The following is a 15,401-nucleotide window of genomic DNA, read 5'->3' on the forward strand; positions in this document are numbered from 1 at the left end:
ATTTTAATTCACAGTTCGTGATACTGTCCCTTGCAAATCAAGGGCAGGAGGAGCTTGATGAGGCTGCTTGTATCTTACTCGATATCATGAACCTGTGTACCCTACTGCTCGATTTGCCTTCTTCAAGTATGCAGTCCAGGATCACAGCCAGGGAATGGTGCCAATCACAGTGGGATAGTCCTCCCGCCTCAATTAAGGTAATTAAGGTAATGCCTCACAGGCATGCCCAGAGGACTTTCTCCCAGGTAATTCTAAATTCTGTCAAGTTGACAAATAATGCTAACCATCACACTTGGGGAGCGGGGAGTTCCAAATAGAGGCACAGACTTCTACCATTTGCTCCATGCAGTAACCTACCAGACAAGTATTACTGCTCCTTAAATACAGCCACTAGCACTTGGACATGGTAGGGCACATGACCTCATTAATTTCCCCTTAGACACGATCCCAGGAGAGAGTTGGAGAAAGGACATAGAAGGACTCCAATGGGAAGCAGTCTCTAGCCATGCTAAGCCCAAACAACCCTCCCCTCTAAGAAGCCATGGTTTCTCCCATTGTCTGGTATGATCTCACTTAAATCCTAAATTATGTGACCACACGCCAGCACCATCCTGCTGCTGTGTGACAGTATTTCTAGGGAGACATGAGCAAACATCTACTCATCCCACATAGGAAACGGACAACAGACCCAAGCAAGGATACCACTGAAGTCCAATGTGACAAACTAATGAGTTTATTGAGGTTACTTACAGGAGTATGAGGGGTCACTCACAGCAGAACCAAGTTCAAAGACAGTTGCATCACCAAAAGCCCATCCCAGCATGGATGCTGGCATATGGGAGCTGCCATCCCAGCATGGGCACAGGCTCATGATAGCTAGAGCCCTGAAGTTGCCATCTTACAGACAACTGGACAGGTTGCAAAGTATCTCTTCTAGGCAGCTTGACTGGTGTTGGTCTCCTCAGAGGTCCTTGTTGCTTATATCACCTTAAAAAGGAGAAACCTAGTGTCATCTGATCTGTTTCAGGGACTTCCTGAAACTTTCAAGATGTTTACTTCCTGAACCTTAAAGAGCCTCCCCTCAGAAATCCTTATGTCTCTAGAACTCTGGTCTTTCCAAGTCTCTTCAGAGGGATATGCTCCACAACACCTGGCAAAGCCACTCTGCTGAAGAACGTGGCCCAGAAGGAAAACCTGTACTGCCACTGCCCAGCCCTACTGCACACAGTTCTTTACTGGGTTGAGGCTTAAAAGTTTTGCTCACCCATTCTGTGCCCCTAGAACTTATCCCTCCAACTCAGCCTTATGAAAGAACAAATATGTGCCCACTGCTGGTTTAGAAGCATATGACACAGCATCGAGCAAAACTGACTCAAAGCTCCCTGCTATCCTGGTATTAATGTTCTAGCTCCCAGAATATTTCTTTTCAAAAATCAAATGGCCCCAAGGGAAGGATTTTTTTCCCTTAAAACTGATCACTGATGCCTGCATTTCTAACTTCAGAATTGATACCATGAAGTACTTGACCCTTCAAAAGTAGTTCAGAGAGAAAGATAAATAGGTTTTGGATTGAGTGGGAAGATCATTAGGGGAAATCACTTGGTATTTCACAGGCAAGCACAGTTCTGTGTTAGGTAGAAGGGGGATTTCAGAAATGGGCATGGCGACTATGCAAATAGCACCCATGGAAGACTGAGGCATGAAACAGATAAAGAACTCGGCATATTAGGGCTGGAGAGATAGTTCAGCCAAAGAAACAGGCTTTCTTCCATAGGAGCCAGGTTCGATTCCCAGCACCCACGTGCCAGATCACTACTGTCTGTAACTCCATGCTCCAGGGGATCTGATACCCTCACACCAGTGTGCATAAAATAAAATTAAATAAATTAAAAGAACTCAGCATGTAAGAACAGGATTCATGTAGGAACATTTCCTCCACTACCGTGGGAATAGGGTTGCGGGTGGGGGAGTCAAGATTGTAAAAATAAAATCCTAAAAGACAGATAAGAAAGCAATGAATACAAGTCCAGTGCTTAACCCAAATGAAGAAGATGAGGTTGATTTACCTTCCCAAGAGCCCCCAGGATCCGGAAGCCATAGTATGTAAGACATGGAACAGGTGACTGAGGACTTAAGTCCTTAAGGAAGAAAAGTGAAGCAATTGGGCTTTGGGTGCTCTCTGGCCTGCGGAAACTTTCCAAGCTTCAACACAGACCATCCAGAGGTTCTAGAGGCCGAGAAAGGGTCCTGTCCCGCCAGGAAGAAAGTAGTGGGGTTAAATAGAGTACAGCTCCTCACGCAGCCGGTCACATCCCATGTGGCATCGTGAGTGTGGGAAACTCAGCAACAGTAAAAGCCTTCTAATGCACAATGAGCAGAAACGAATGAGCAGAAAACCAATATGTTGTGAGTCTGAATGGTTTCTTGAAGCACATGCCAGAGACACACTGTGACCCCGCTTCCGCCTTGCTTCCAAAAACACGCGCGCGCACACTTCGCACTGTGAGTCTTGGTATATACAATAGCAATAAATGGTGCCTGCAATCCCTCTACTCTGATTCCAGACGGATCTGTGCTATGAGCTGCTGAGTTTTTACAGTGCAAAGATCTCTGCGTTTATAGAAACATCCTGGCTTAATTACAGAAGACAAAGGCTTTTCTTATTTTCCGGCCGCCACTCCTCAACAGGTATCAAATGAGCCCATCTTTGAATCGCATTGTCTTTGTTTGATTTTTAAAATTGCTATTTGAGTGACTGGCTTAGTTTTCATTCAAAATCAATACATGAATTTTGGCTCAGGGTTAGGAGAGAATTTCCCACAATTTCTGAAATGGCCTGAAATATAATCTCACTGTTCTCTCCTATGTATTTATGTGAAGTGTGTTCTCAATACCAGCAATTGCTTCCTGTTTTGATTTTCTTTCTTTCTTTCCTTCTTTCTTTCTTTTTTTCTTTCTTTCTTTTTTTTTTTTTTTTTGAGACAGGATCTCATGTAGCCAAGGTTGGTCTAGAACTAGCACTATAGCTGTAGCTGGCCTTAAAGTCTTGGTCCTCTGACCTCAGTCTCAGGGAACAGGGTCACAGACATGTACCATAATACCTGGTAGCAATGGAAATTGTAAATTAAAATATCAATCAGGGCTGGGGATTTAGCTCAGTGGTAGAGCGCTTACCTAGGAAGCGCAAGGCCCTGGGTTCGGTCCCCAGCTCCGAAAAAAAGAACCAAATATATATATATCAATCAGTCCTGAAAGCAGTTGATAATTCTCTACATACTATGGTATCAAATACTCAGCCTTGATTTAGTTCTTTATGTAAAAACAAGCAAGCACGCTGTCTCATCGGGTTGCAAATTTGCTTTCATTTTTAATGGCAAAAAAAAAATGTGCATCTAAAAGACTTCTTTTAAAACACGTTTTATTTTAATTTATTTTAAACCTATTGGGTCATTGTCATTAAGGCTTTCATTTATTTGCCTACTCTAAATACCTTCCTACCCAGGACTGCGTAAAAAATCTCCGACAGAAAGAGATTGTGGGTGTAAAAATAAACGAAAGATGGGGTTACATAAAGAATGAGTTCATCGCTGAAACATTTACAAGTTTGTTAAAATGGTCAATACAAAGATACAAGAAGCTCAATTGATGCCAAACATCGGAACCACAAAGCAAATACTCCAAGCCACATAACAAAGTAATGGAAAAATCAGAGGAAAAAAGGACATCCCAAAGGCAACCAGCAGAAAGACAAGAACATATGTTAAGAGAATAAAAACAGCAGAGAGGTTATCGGAGATGATGTAACCAAGAGAGATACAGAAACATTTTAGCACTAAAAGAGAAGAGCTGTAAACCTATTGTCTTTATACCCAGCAATAATATCCCACGAAAGTGAAAGTAAAGTAAAGATGTCTTCAGAAAACACTGAGGGAATGTATGCAATTGAACTTACCCTATAGGAAACAGAATGAAGACCATCCAGGAAAAAGAAATTGATAACATAGAGAAGATGGAATCTATACAAAGAAATAAAGGGTTCTGTAAACGTCAAAGTTAATTTTCTTATTCAAATCTAGTAGAGCCAGAGAAGGATGGCACAGCAGGTGAAGGCATTTGCTGACAAGCCTGATAACCTGAGTTTAATTCCTGGTACCCATGTGGTGGAAGGAAGAACTGATCCCTGTGATTTGTCTGCTGACCCCTGCACATGCATAGGTACACGCACACGCACACACACACACACGTGCCACGGCACACGTACGGAAGTCAAAGGACAGGTCGTGCAGGAAGTCCTTGTCTTAGGGTTACTATTACTATGATGAAACACCATGAACAAAGCAGCTTGGGGAGGGAAAGGTTTACTTGGCTCACACCTCCATAGCACTGTTCATTATTCAGGATGTCGGGACAGGAACTCAAACAGGGCAGGAGCATGGAGGAGGAGCTGATGCTGAGGCCATGGAGGGGTGCTGCTTACTGGCTTGCTCAGCCTGCTTTCTCATAGGACCCAGGACCACCAGCCCAGGATAACACCACCCACAATGATCTGAACCCTCCCCCATCAATCTCCAATTAAGAAAATTCCCCCACAGGCTCCCCTAAAGCCCAATCTTACACAGGCATTTTCTGAACTGAGGTTTCCTCCTCTATGATGACTCTGCCTTGTGTTAAGTTGACATAAAGCTAGCCAGCACAGTTCTCTTCCTTCTACCTTCATATGAGGTCTCAGGATCAAACTCAGGTTGTCAGACCTGTGTGGCAAGCTCTTCTATCAACTGAGCCATTTCCACTATTTCTTTTTAATACAAATACATGTTGCAAGAATAATTGGACATTTCGAGGCAAAACAGGGAAACAAAGCTAACTGGCATTGCATCTAACATTAAACAAAAAATAAGGACCAACATGGATGATGGATTTAAACATGAAATATAAAACTGTAAAGTGCTACACTGAGGGAAATTCTCAGACTGTAGAGTTAAACACAAGACAAAGTGATAAATCAGACTTCACCAAAATTTCCAAATATTTTGCTTGAAAAAAAATCAAATACCCAAAAAACATTGTAAAGAAAATAAAGCACAGATTAAGGACTGGAAGAAAATATGTACAAATCATTAGGTATACAACAAAGGATTTGTGTCTATCATGTGAAAGATAAAGAACTGTCAAAATCCAACAGGTTTTTTTAAGCCAGGTAGAGAAGAGTAAAGCTAAAAAACTCACTATGGTGCATTTCACTGAAGAAGATACACAGAAGATTGTTGGACAGTGGAAAAACTAGCCAATACTGTTAGCTCTGACAGAAAGGCCTGGATCCACAGAATGTCACTCATTCAAGGCTAAAATAAAACATGAGTGATAACATCAAATCCCGATGATAGGGTGGGGAGACCCAGACACTCACTAGTGGCTGATAGGGTTATCAAATGAGACAGCAATTCTGAAAAATAGTTTAGTAATTGATTTGGAAACTAAGCAGACATTTGCTGTACAATCTAGCAATTACATTGTTGGACAATTTCATCCCAGAGAAATGAAAACTTATTAGCAGCTATTAGTAACAGCAGCTTTCACCGTAACATCCAAAAAGGAAAACATCAACTGTCTATCAATGGATGAGTTGGTAACAGATTGTGATATGTCCATAATGGAATATTATTCAGTAAGAAAATTAATTATGATAATAAAGTAATAGTGGCCAGGCACGGTGGTGTGTATCATTAATCCCAGACCTCTGGAGACAGAGGCAGACAGATTCAAGGCTAGCCTGGTCTACAGAGTCAGTTCCAGGATGCTAGGTTTCAAACCTGGGACAAATTGCTGAAGTGCCTATTTAACATATCAAATAGGACCTGGCCTCCAGGTTCTCCCAGCATCCCTCAGTCCCTACCTGTTTCATGGTATGACTGGCCTTTCCTGCCCTCTACCCTAAACTCTCCAGGCCAGGGGTCTGGGTTACTTTTCTTTATATATTATCCAACCATTTTGGTTATCTGCCCTCCTTGTACCTTTAGACCTTCTGGCTGCTGCACCTGCTTCTTCTCTCTCTTCTTTTCCTTGCCTTTCCCCTCTCCCTACATGGCCCAGCTCAGTCTGATCATTTCCACTCTGGACTCTCCCAGACGCCCCTGCCTCTGGCTATTTCCCTTCATGTATACAAGCTTTCTCTTCCACCATACCTAGGAGCAGCCATGCCCTTTCTTTTTGTCTTTATTTCTTTTTTTCATTCACCGGCACAGCCAGACTACACAGAAAACCCTGAGTCATATATATATATATACACATATATATGGTGTGCGTGTGATTAAAAGTTTAAACACTACTTGCATAAACATAATAAAAATTAGGTTGGTGTAAAAGTCTGTCTCAGGATGTAGGCAGCCTAACTCCCCATGTTTATAACATCTGTAAACTAACATTTAGCATTCATGAAGAATTGTTCTGGAAACAGGAGGCAGATTAGCTGTTATGAGAGGTTGACATGAGGGAAGGAGGTTCAGGATAATAGAGGAGTCGTGGAGAGGCGCCTCCTGGCCCTCAGCATTATGATGAGGGCCTTGAATGTCAAATGTAGCCGCTCCAAGGCCACATATGTGAGAAAATTACCCATAGCTCTCTACACTGCAAATGTGTGCACATACAGTGAAATTGAACTCAACCTTGGAGGTAATGTTATCAGTTCCTGGTGTTTCTTGGAAACCTTGATGACTCAAGATACTACTGTTAAGAAGGCTGAGGTACAAGGAAGGGTACAAGGAACCTCCTTGTGTATTTCCTTGCAACTTCCTATAATCATATAATAATTTAAATTGTTTTAATTAAAAATAAAAATAAGAAAGCTGAGACCAAGAACGAGTGGAATGGATAAAGTATAAATAGTAAGATGGTTTATTCTAACTGTAGTCATGGCCAGGCTACATCAGTGTCTACCCTGAGGCCCACAGGTCTCACACACTCCAGGATAGCTTTGTATGTTTCCCGACAATAGCAGCAGCAACAACAACAACAAAAACAACTATAAACAGACTTATGAGATTTGATTTAGATTTTTCTTATGACTCAGTGGTGCAAAACTTGATCGTGAACTTCGTAAGTGATCTTGTCATGTTACAAAGTCGAAAGGTTGAACGTTGTGATACCAACTGGTCAGTCCTGAGGTCATATCCATACAGGGAACATTATACTGACTGAGCAGACTGTGTGTGTGCATTTAGGAATAGGCATGTGTATATATGTAACAGCAATTAAAGGGAAAGAAGCCAGGAGCGAGCGAGCGAGAGAGAGACAGAGAGAGTGAGAGAGAGACAGAGAGAGACAGAGACAGAGACAGAGAGACAGACAGAGAGAGACAGAGAGACAGAGAGACACACAGAGAGAGAGAGAGAGAGAGAGTCGTCGCTAAGGAAGATAGTGGCATTGGTTCCTCAGGAGGAGAGGAGAGTCACACCTAGCTTTTAGGCATGATGCCAGAACTCCAGGACACTCAAAGCGCAGGTTGATGAACTGCAAGGAAAAGAGAGCAACTCACAGCAACAGTTAGAAACTTCAGACAGAGTGAAATAGACACCTTCTGGACCAACACAAGAGAGCTGTATTTTAAAACTCTGAAGGAGTTGAGCTTCAGGCAGGGCTACAGGCTCTTGGCTCATCAAGTTCAGCTGCTCCACCCTGGTCCTCAGCTTGGCCTATGGTGCCAAGCTCTATAGTTACCAAAAACCCCAGGCAGAGGAAAAGAAGTGGCTGGATGAACTGAAGAGAACTGGCAGCTCTAAAGGACATCTGTCCTCAGGTGGGGCACCAGTGAGCTTGCCTTTCTCTAATCAATGAGGATGAATAAAGCTTTGTTGTGTGGGGGAGAGGAAGAATATCTGAAGTACATTTCTATTAGCAATGCTTGAAGATGCTAAGTAAGAAATAGCAAATAAGAATCTTGAGGCCAGAGAGATGGCTCAGTGGTCAAGAGCTCTAGCTGCTCTTGCAGAGGGCCAGGAGGTGGATGGTTCTTACTCCCAGGACCAACGTGGTGGCTCATAGCCATGTGTCTTCCTAGTTCCAATGGATCTTATACCCTCTACATATACCAAGAATGCACACAGTACACAGACATGCATGCAGATCATGCTCATAGATACTAAATATTTTCTAATTTTTAAAAATTCTTCACCATGTGAAAATTAAGTAAGACACTATGAAATGAACAACTGATTGAAGGACAAAGCAAAAGAAAAGTTAGGAAATATTTTGCATGAGAAAAGAATAAAAGTACAGTCTATCAAAATGTGTAGGATGCCCCCTTATACTGTACTTAGCGGACCAATGTGGCACAAGAGCTCACTAGAGAAGAGGGGCCCCAAGTCCTCTGTAACTGCAGCGCTCACATAAGAAATCAGAAAAACAAGAACAAATAAAAGTCAAAGTATAAGAAATGAATAGTTAGAACAGAGTAACAAAAATGGAGAGGGGAGGGGATAAAATCAACAAATTCAAATGCCAGAGCCTAAAGAAGACTTTCTGAAAGAGTAAGCTTTCATAAAGGCTGAGAAGGAACATATGTGCACATTGCCAAGAGTGGATCGATCGAGGGATGTGATGTCACCACCCGTTCAACAGATGTGGAAAGGGTTGTGGGAGTCGTTGATACCTATAATTTCAAACTCCTTGGGTGGTTTGGGGGAAATCATTGATATACAATACCTGCAAACCTACTCAAGAGGAAATCAATACCTTGAATAGCTCTTAATGGTTTCCAAAGTTGTATCTGTGATTTAAAGCCTTCCCCAAAGAAAAACTCCAAATCCTGATAGCCTCACTGATGAGTTTGAACAAACAGTTAAGAAAAAGAAAATAACAATTCTCCACGATCTTCTCCAAAAAAAGTGAATGAGACATCCGTCTTAGTTCATTCAATGAATCTGGCATTCTAGAATACATATAACTAAAGAGAAAACCAGAGCTCATTCCCCTTGACACATTGAAAAAAAACCAGCATGGGATTATCAAATTGTCAGTATATGTACAAAAACAGAAAATTCTATAAGAAAAAAATAGCAAATTGAGTCCTACAATATACAGAAGAGAATCCTGAGAATGCAAAGTCAGTTAGCATCTCACATATTGGGGACAGGAAAGCAGACAGCACATCCACCCTGAAAAGGAGTTTAGTCATTTAAGAAAATGTAATTGAGCTGATCCAGGCAGAACCCAGAAGTAGACAGGATTTCCTTCCTTCCAAGATCTGTCTCCTCCTCTCCGGTTAAACCTGTTTTTCTAGTTGGCTTTGGACTGCTATGGTAAACATCATGACCAAAAGCAACTTCTCGAAGAAAGGTTTATTTCAGCTCACAACATACAGTCCCCTACAAAGGGAAGGCAGGGTAGGAACTCAAGGCAGGAACCTGAAGCAGACACCATGGAGAAACTACTAGTTTGCTCCCCATGGCTTGCTCAGCCTGCTGTCTTACACCACTGAGAACCACCTGCCCAAAGTGACAGTGTCCCAAGTGAGCCGGGTCTCTCACGTTAATCACTAATCAAGAAGATGTCCTACAGACTTACCTACAGGCAATCTGATGCAACCATTGTCTCAAGTGAGGTCGTCCTCCCAGGTAACTCTAGTTTGTGTCAAGTTGCAAAAAGAAGAAAAAGAAAAGACAAAATGCTAACCAGGATATCTATAAAGAACCCAACTACTGGTCTGAGCAGACGGCTCAGTAGGTAGAGAATGCATGACACAGGACCATGAAGACCTGTGTTCAGATACCCAGAACTCATTAAAAAGCCACTTACTCCAAGTGTCTGAAATCCTGGCGCTCCTACAGAAAGATGCAAGGCTGAGACAAGCGAGCCCTGCAAGGCTTAAAGGCTAGCAGAAAGGCAACAAAAGACCCTGTCACAACAAGGTGAGGACCAACACCAGAGACGATCCTCTGACAGCTATGCATGCCCTGTGGTATGAATGTGCAGATTCACACAGATGGATGTGTGCAGACTCAGTGTGCACACACTTATGCTCACATGAAGTTTTGTGAAAAGAAGCAGATACTTCTTTGGATGCATTGCTCTCCCCATGACAGTACCTTCCCGGGCCTCCCTTGCAACTAGGTAAAATCAGTTGTGGCACTTTAGCTGATGGTCTTGGGGATCCCCTACTTTCCATGTCCTGCTAGCACCAGACCTACTTTATAGAAGAAAGAAAGAAATGTCTAGGGGCTACAGAGATGACTCGGCTGGGAAGAATGTTTGCCCTTCTTGCAAAGTTCCTGTTTGCTTGCTACTATTTTTGTGAGACAAGGTCTCGTGGATCCCAGGCTGGTCTCATGCTCACTACTTAGCCAAGGGTAACCTTGACCACTCCCCAGCCCCTGACTTCAGTCTCCCTGGTGCTGGGATTGGGGCAAGCATTAGCATGCACTGCCAGTTTCCCCATTTCTAGGTAATGAGCACATGCTAGTTGTTGTTGTTGTTGTTGTTGTTGTTGTTGTTGTTGTTGTTGTTTTGCTGTTGCTGTCTTACAGCAAAGAGCTTGTGGAGTGTATCTTGCTGTAGTTGTCTCTCCAGGGTGTCCCTCTAGGTCACTGGATAGTACATGGCAGCAAGGGAACACTTCAATATATCTACGTTTCCTCTTATTTAAACTCAGATGAATATAAAGCGTCTCACCTCCCCTCCCCTTCCTGCGTCGTGACTGCTCTGTGCGTAGCTTTGGTTTTCCCAATAGGGTTAAAATCTCATGCACACATCAACCCTTAGTAATTAAAAGATTGTGTCCTATTTATAATCAGTATGCAGGGGCTGCCTACATTTTCGGATTCGGCCAATTTGGTTTAAAAGCTGGTGTTTTGCCATTTAATTTACCTTTCCCTGGTTCTTTCTTGGGGACAGCCTTTCCCCCAACTCACTGCCTCGTGAGGTTTCCCAACCATTTATCACTTCAGGTGTTTGTCATTTTCTTATCAATCTGTTAAAAGCTTTATTTAGATAAGAGCTATCTATTTTTCTAAATCTTTTTTTTTTTTTTTTTTTTTTTTTTTTTTTTTTTTTTTTTGTCCATCAAGCATCTTTTGGCCTTATTTATGGTAACCTATCTCCACACATAAGTGCTTAGTTTTTATCTGGCACATAGCACTTTGACCCTAACACTGAGGATATTTCAAAAAGGAAAGAGGAGAAGGGAAGAGTAGGAGGTGTGAACAAAACAGAATGAACAACAGCATGGAGCACCCACCCCACGAAGCACCCCTAGATGGAGCACCCTCCTCATGGAGCACTATCACGTGGAGCACCCTCCTCATGGAACACTGCCACGTGGAGCACCCTCCTCATGGAGCACTGTCACATGGAGCACCGTCACGTGGAGCACCCTCCTCATGGAGCACTGTCACGTGGAGCACCCTCCACATGGAGCACCGTCACGTGGAGCACTCTCCGCATGGAGCACTGCCACGTGGAGCACCCTCCTCATGGAGCACTGCCACGTGGAGCACTCTCCGCATGGAGCACTGCCACGTGGAGCACCCTCCACATGGAGCACCGTCACGTGGAGCACCCTCCTCATGGAGCACTGTCACATGGAGCACCCTCCACATGGAGCACCGTCACGTGGAGCACTCTCCGCATGGAGCACTGCCACGTGGAGCACCCTCCTCATGGAGCACTGCCACGTGGAGCACTCTCCGCATGGAGCACTGCCACGTGGAGCACCCTCCTCATGGAGCACTGTCACATGGAGCACCGTCACGTGGAGCACCCTCCTCATGGAGCACTGTCACGTGGAGCACCCTCCGCATGGAGCACTGCCACGTGGAGCACCCTCCACATGGAGCACCGTCACGTGGAGCACTCTCCGCATGGAGCACTGCCACGTGGAGCACCCTCCTCATGGAGCACTGCCACGTGGAGCACTCTCCGCATGGAGCACTGCCACGTGGAGCACCCTCCTCATGGAGCACTGTCACGTGGAGCACCCTCCACATGGAGCACTGACACATGGAGCACCCTCCTCATGGAGCACTGCCACGTGGAGCACCTTCCGCATGGAGCACTGCCACGTGGAGCACCCTCTGCATGGAGCACTGCCACGTGGAGCACCTTCTGCATGGAGCACTGTCATGTGCGCACCTTCCACATGGAGCACTGCCACGTGGAGCACCCTCCTCATGGAGCACTGTCACGTGGAGCACCCTCCGCATGGAGCACTGCCACGTGGAGCACCCTCCACATGGAGCACTGCCACGTGGAGCACTCTCCGCATGGAGCACTGCCACGTGGAGCACCCTCCTCATGGAGCACTGCCACGTGGAGCACTCTCCGCATGGAGCACTGCCACGTGGAGCACCCTCTGCATGGAGCACTGCCACGTGGAGCACCTTCTGCATGGAGCACTGTCATGTGCGCACCTTCCACATGGAGCACTGCCACGTGGAGCACCCTCCTCATGGAGCACTGCCACGTGGAGCACCCTCCTCATGGAGCACTGTCACGTGGAGCACTCTCCGCATGGAGCACTGCCATGTGGAGCACCCTCCGCATGGAGCACTGTCATGTGAAGCACCTTCTGCATGGAGCACTGCCATGTGGAGCACCCACCCGCTGTATGGAGCACCTCCTCCATTACGTCAGCCCCACGCAAGTCCAAGTTCTTCAGCGAAGGTGTGGTCACCTGCACACTGGTTAGGGAGGCTGGCCCCTCCTCCTCAAGACACCACATCCTCTTCAGTAGAAACTTATCACAATTTCTACACTCTCTTACCACATCAGTCCACCCGTGCTCTCTGAACCTTGCCACAGCTGTACGCTGCTCCTGACTAAGCTCCAACCAAGTTAAAAGACTCTTTTGGGGATCCCAGGCTGCTCTGAGCTGAGCTGATGCCTTCCTGCTGTGCTGTCTGCTCAGTGTCTCTCATTTATATGCTTGAATTATTATTTTTTTGAAACAGGGATTCATAAAGCCCAAACTATTCTCAAACTCACTATGTAGCTGAAGGTGACCTTGAACTCCTAACCCCAAGGATTCCATCTCCAGTGCTGGGATTGGAGGACAGTACCACCATGCCTGTTTAGTGTGATACCAGGGATCAAATACTGGGTTAGCGCGCTGTCATTAAACCATGTCCCCAGCCCAGCTTTATCGACTTTTAATATCACCCTTACCTGTGTGTTAATTATTACTGCTGTTCTCTGTTTATAGCCATCGCCTCCTGGGTCGCCAGCTCTCTGCAGAGGTGTGTCTCCTCATGCTCCAACTTCTCCATGAAGAAGTGAGGAGACCAGTAATCAGAGCTTTGTCAACACAAGTATCTGGATGGGCCCTACAAAGGGCAGAGGCTACAGCAAGTGGCCACCTAGAAATTAGTAACATGTACTCTTGATACGTAAGAGCAAACAAACAAATAACCCTCGTCCACTCTCCAGCACCATTACTTTCAAATATTCACCACAGAGCTAAGCAAGGCAAAAACAAAACAGAACACAGACAGACATTTCTACTTTTTATCAAGCACTGTGCTTCTGTGTGTTCACAACAATTCTTGCTTATCATGCTGGGTTTTTTATATATTTTTAGTTTATTCTTTGACAATTTCATACATGTAAATAATGAATTTTGATCCTATATATCCCATCACCTCTTGCTCCCTCTAAACTGCCTCTTCTTCCCAAGGAGGTCGCCTTCCAATATTCCTCTGTGTGTGGTATGTGTGTGTGTTTTGTGTGTGTGTGTCTGTGAGTGTGTGTGCATTTCTGTATATGTGTGTGTGTGAGGTTTTTGTGAGTGTGTGTTGTGTGTGCATATGTGTGGTGTTTTTGTGTGTGTGTGTCTGTGTGTGTCTGTGTGTGTATGTGTGTGTGTATGTGTGTGTGCGTGTGTGTGTGTGTGTGTGTGTGTGTGTGTGTGTGTTAATTACCTACTGTACTTAGTTATGGTTACCTGCATGAGCATAGGTATGGGAATTATTAACTTGCCAGTGGTGAGACCACTGGAGAAAAACTACTGCCCCTTGGCCAGCAGCCACTCATGGCAGTGTCTCAGCTATCGATGGAGCCTCACAGGCACCTCCCTTATCTGAGCTGGGGTATTGATGGGCTCTATCTTGTACATGTTGCTCCTAGTTTCCCAAGCTACCCCTTAAGATTACCATAGTGGGTAGAGGTTGTGGAACCATTTTATAGAAGAAAAGACTGATCCTGGGAGAAACAGACCATGAGCTTGTACTCTGAGTTCAGTCAGAGGCCAGCACTTGGGAGGCAGGTCCCACGTAGGTGTCCATCCAAGGCTGGGAGGTTGCTATGGTGCTGTCTCCCCAAGGGCCATTCAGAACAGCCTCCTCATATTCTGATTTGATATCTCAAGTGCCTTTGGGATGCTGGATGCTGGCAGCCAGAAGGGCTCCAGTCATCAACAACAAACTGTTCTGTTGGTGAACTTTCAGCAGCTTACCAAATGCCTTCTAATCTGGCCACCTTACTATAAATTGCTCTAAAATGTTATTTTATGAATATACAGTATCCAATAACAAATAGTGTCTTTTTGTGAAATTAATTTCAATTTAGCTTTAACTAATACTCAATTGCAATGGAATTACATATTACATACACATTACCACAGAAAGAAGTGCATCGTGATTAATGTTATTACAGCGAACACCAAAGGAATTAATAATGATCTGCAGTTATTATAAAGCAGTGCTGGTGTAGGGAAAAAGGTTAAGTCTAATTAAATTCTGGCAACCACTTTAGGGCTCTGCAGCAACCAGGATGCTGGGTTTCATGTTAATTAATTCTATATGGAGGGTTGCTGAAGTGTTTTTAGCATTGTTCAAAGAGCCACGTTTTTACTACCAGTATATGTTTTGATTTTCTTTTCACAGTGACCTACCAGCATGCATGAGGTGTTAAATTCATGGGGACCACCAGATGTTTAAAGACTGAGTGTTTTCTTACTGTATTATCAGAGTCTATACTTGTGGTAAGGTCAGGGTTTCCCTGTTCCTTCCAATAGAAGGACAAGGTGACTTCCTTTTGGACATGGATCTTTGGTTTCTAGAACTGCTTTCCGGACTGGCCATGGCTCCACACTTCTCCTTTCACATGCGTGATATATGTGGTCTAGATGTCCCAGCATGAACTCATTTTCCCTGAGATAGTACCCAGGTCATAATGTGCCCAACCACCCAGTATTGCAAATAGAAGTTGCATGTTTGAGCACAGGACTTGGGGACGCAGGACTCAGGTTTCCCCGTGCCTCCAAAGCTTTTTTCCTTTATACCTCAGAACAAGTCATTTACATTTGAGTCTGAACTTCCTCAGACTTCACAGTATTATTTTCAAAATTAAATCAGAAAGTTGGTATGAAAGACAGTTGGGCACCCTTGGGGGTTGGGGCTAAGCAAACAAGTGCAGTA

At 44.4% G+C, this 15,401-nt stretch overlaps 1 long non-coding RNA gene across 5 annotated transcripts in view; it reads right to left on the reverse strand.

Moving 5' to 3' along the window:
• Positions 1 to 717: 717 nt before the first annotated feature.
• The window catches only part of LOC103693859 (uncharacterized), a 179,229-nt gene continuing 164,545 nt past the window's right edge, over positions 718 to 15,401 (reverse strand). For 2 of the 5 annotated variants that reach the window (XR_015640146.1, XR_015640144.1), the window contains exons 4-6: positions 13,153 to 13,343; positions 3,953 to 4,016; positions 718 to 987 (exon numbers count right to left, since the gene is read on the reverse strand). This is a non-coding gene — a long non-coding RNA (uncharacterized LOC103693859). The remainder of the gene's footprint in view (positions 988 to 3,952; positions 4,017 to 13,152; positions 13,344 to 15,401) is intronic. The other 3 variants (XR_015640143.1, XR_015640147.1, XR_015640145.1) reach the window with 2 other exon arrangements.

This window comes from Rattus norvegicus, chromosome 16 (assembly GCF_021556685.1).
Source record: "Rattus norvegicus strain SHRSP/BbbUtx chromosome 16, alternate assembly SHRSP_T2T, whole genome shotgun sequence".
Lineage (NCBI taxonomy): Eukaryota > Metazoa > Chordata > Mammalia > Rodentia > Muridae > Rattus > Rattus norvegicus.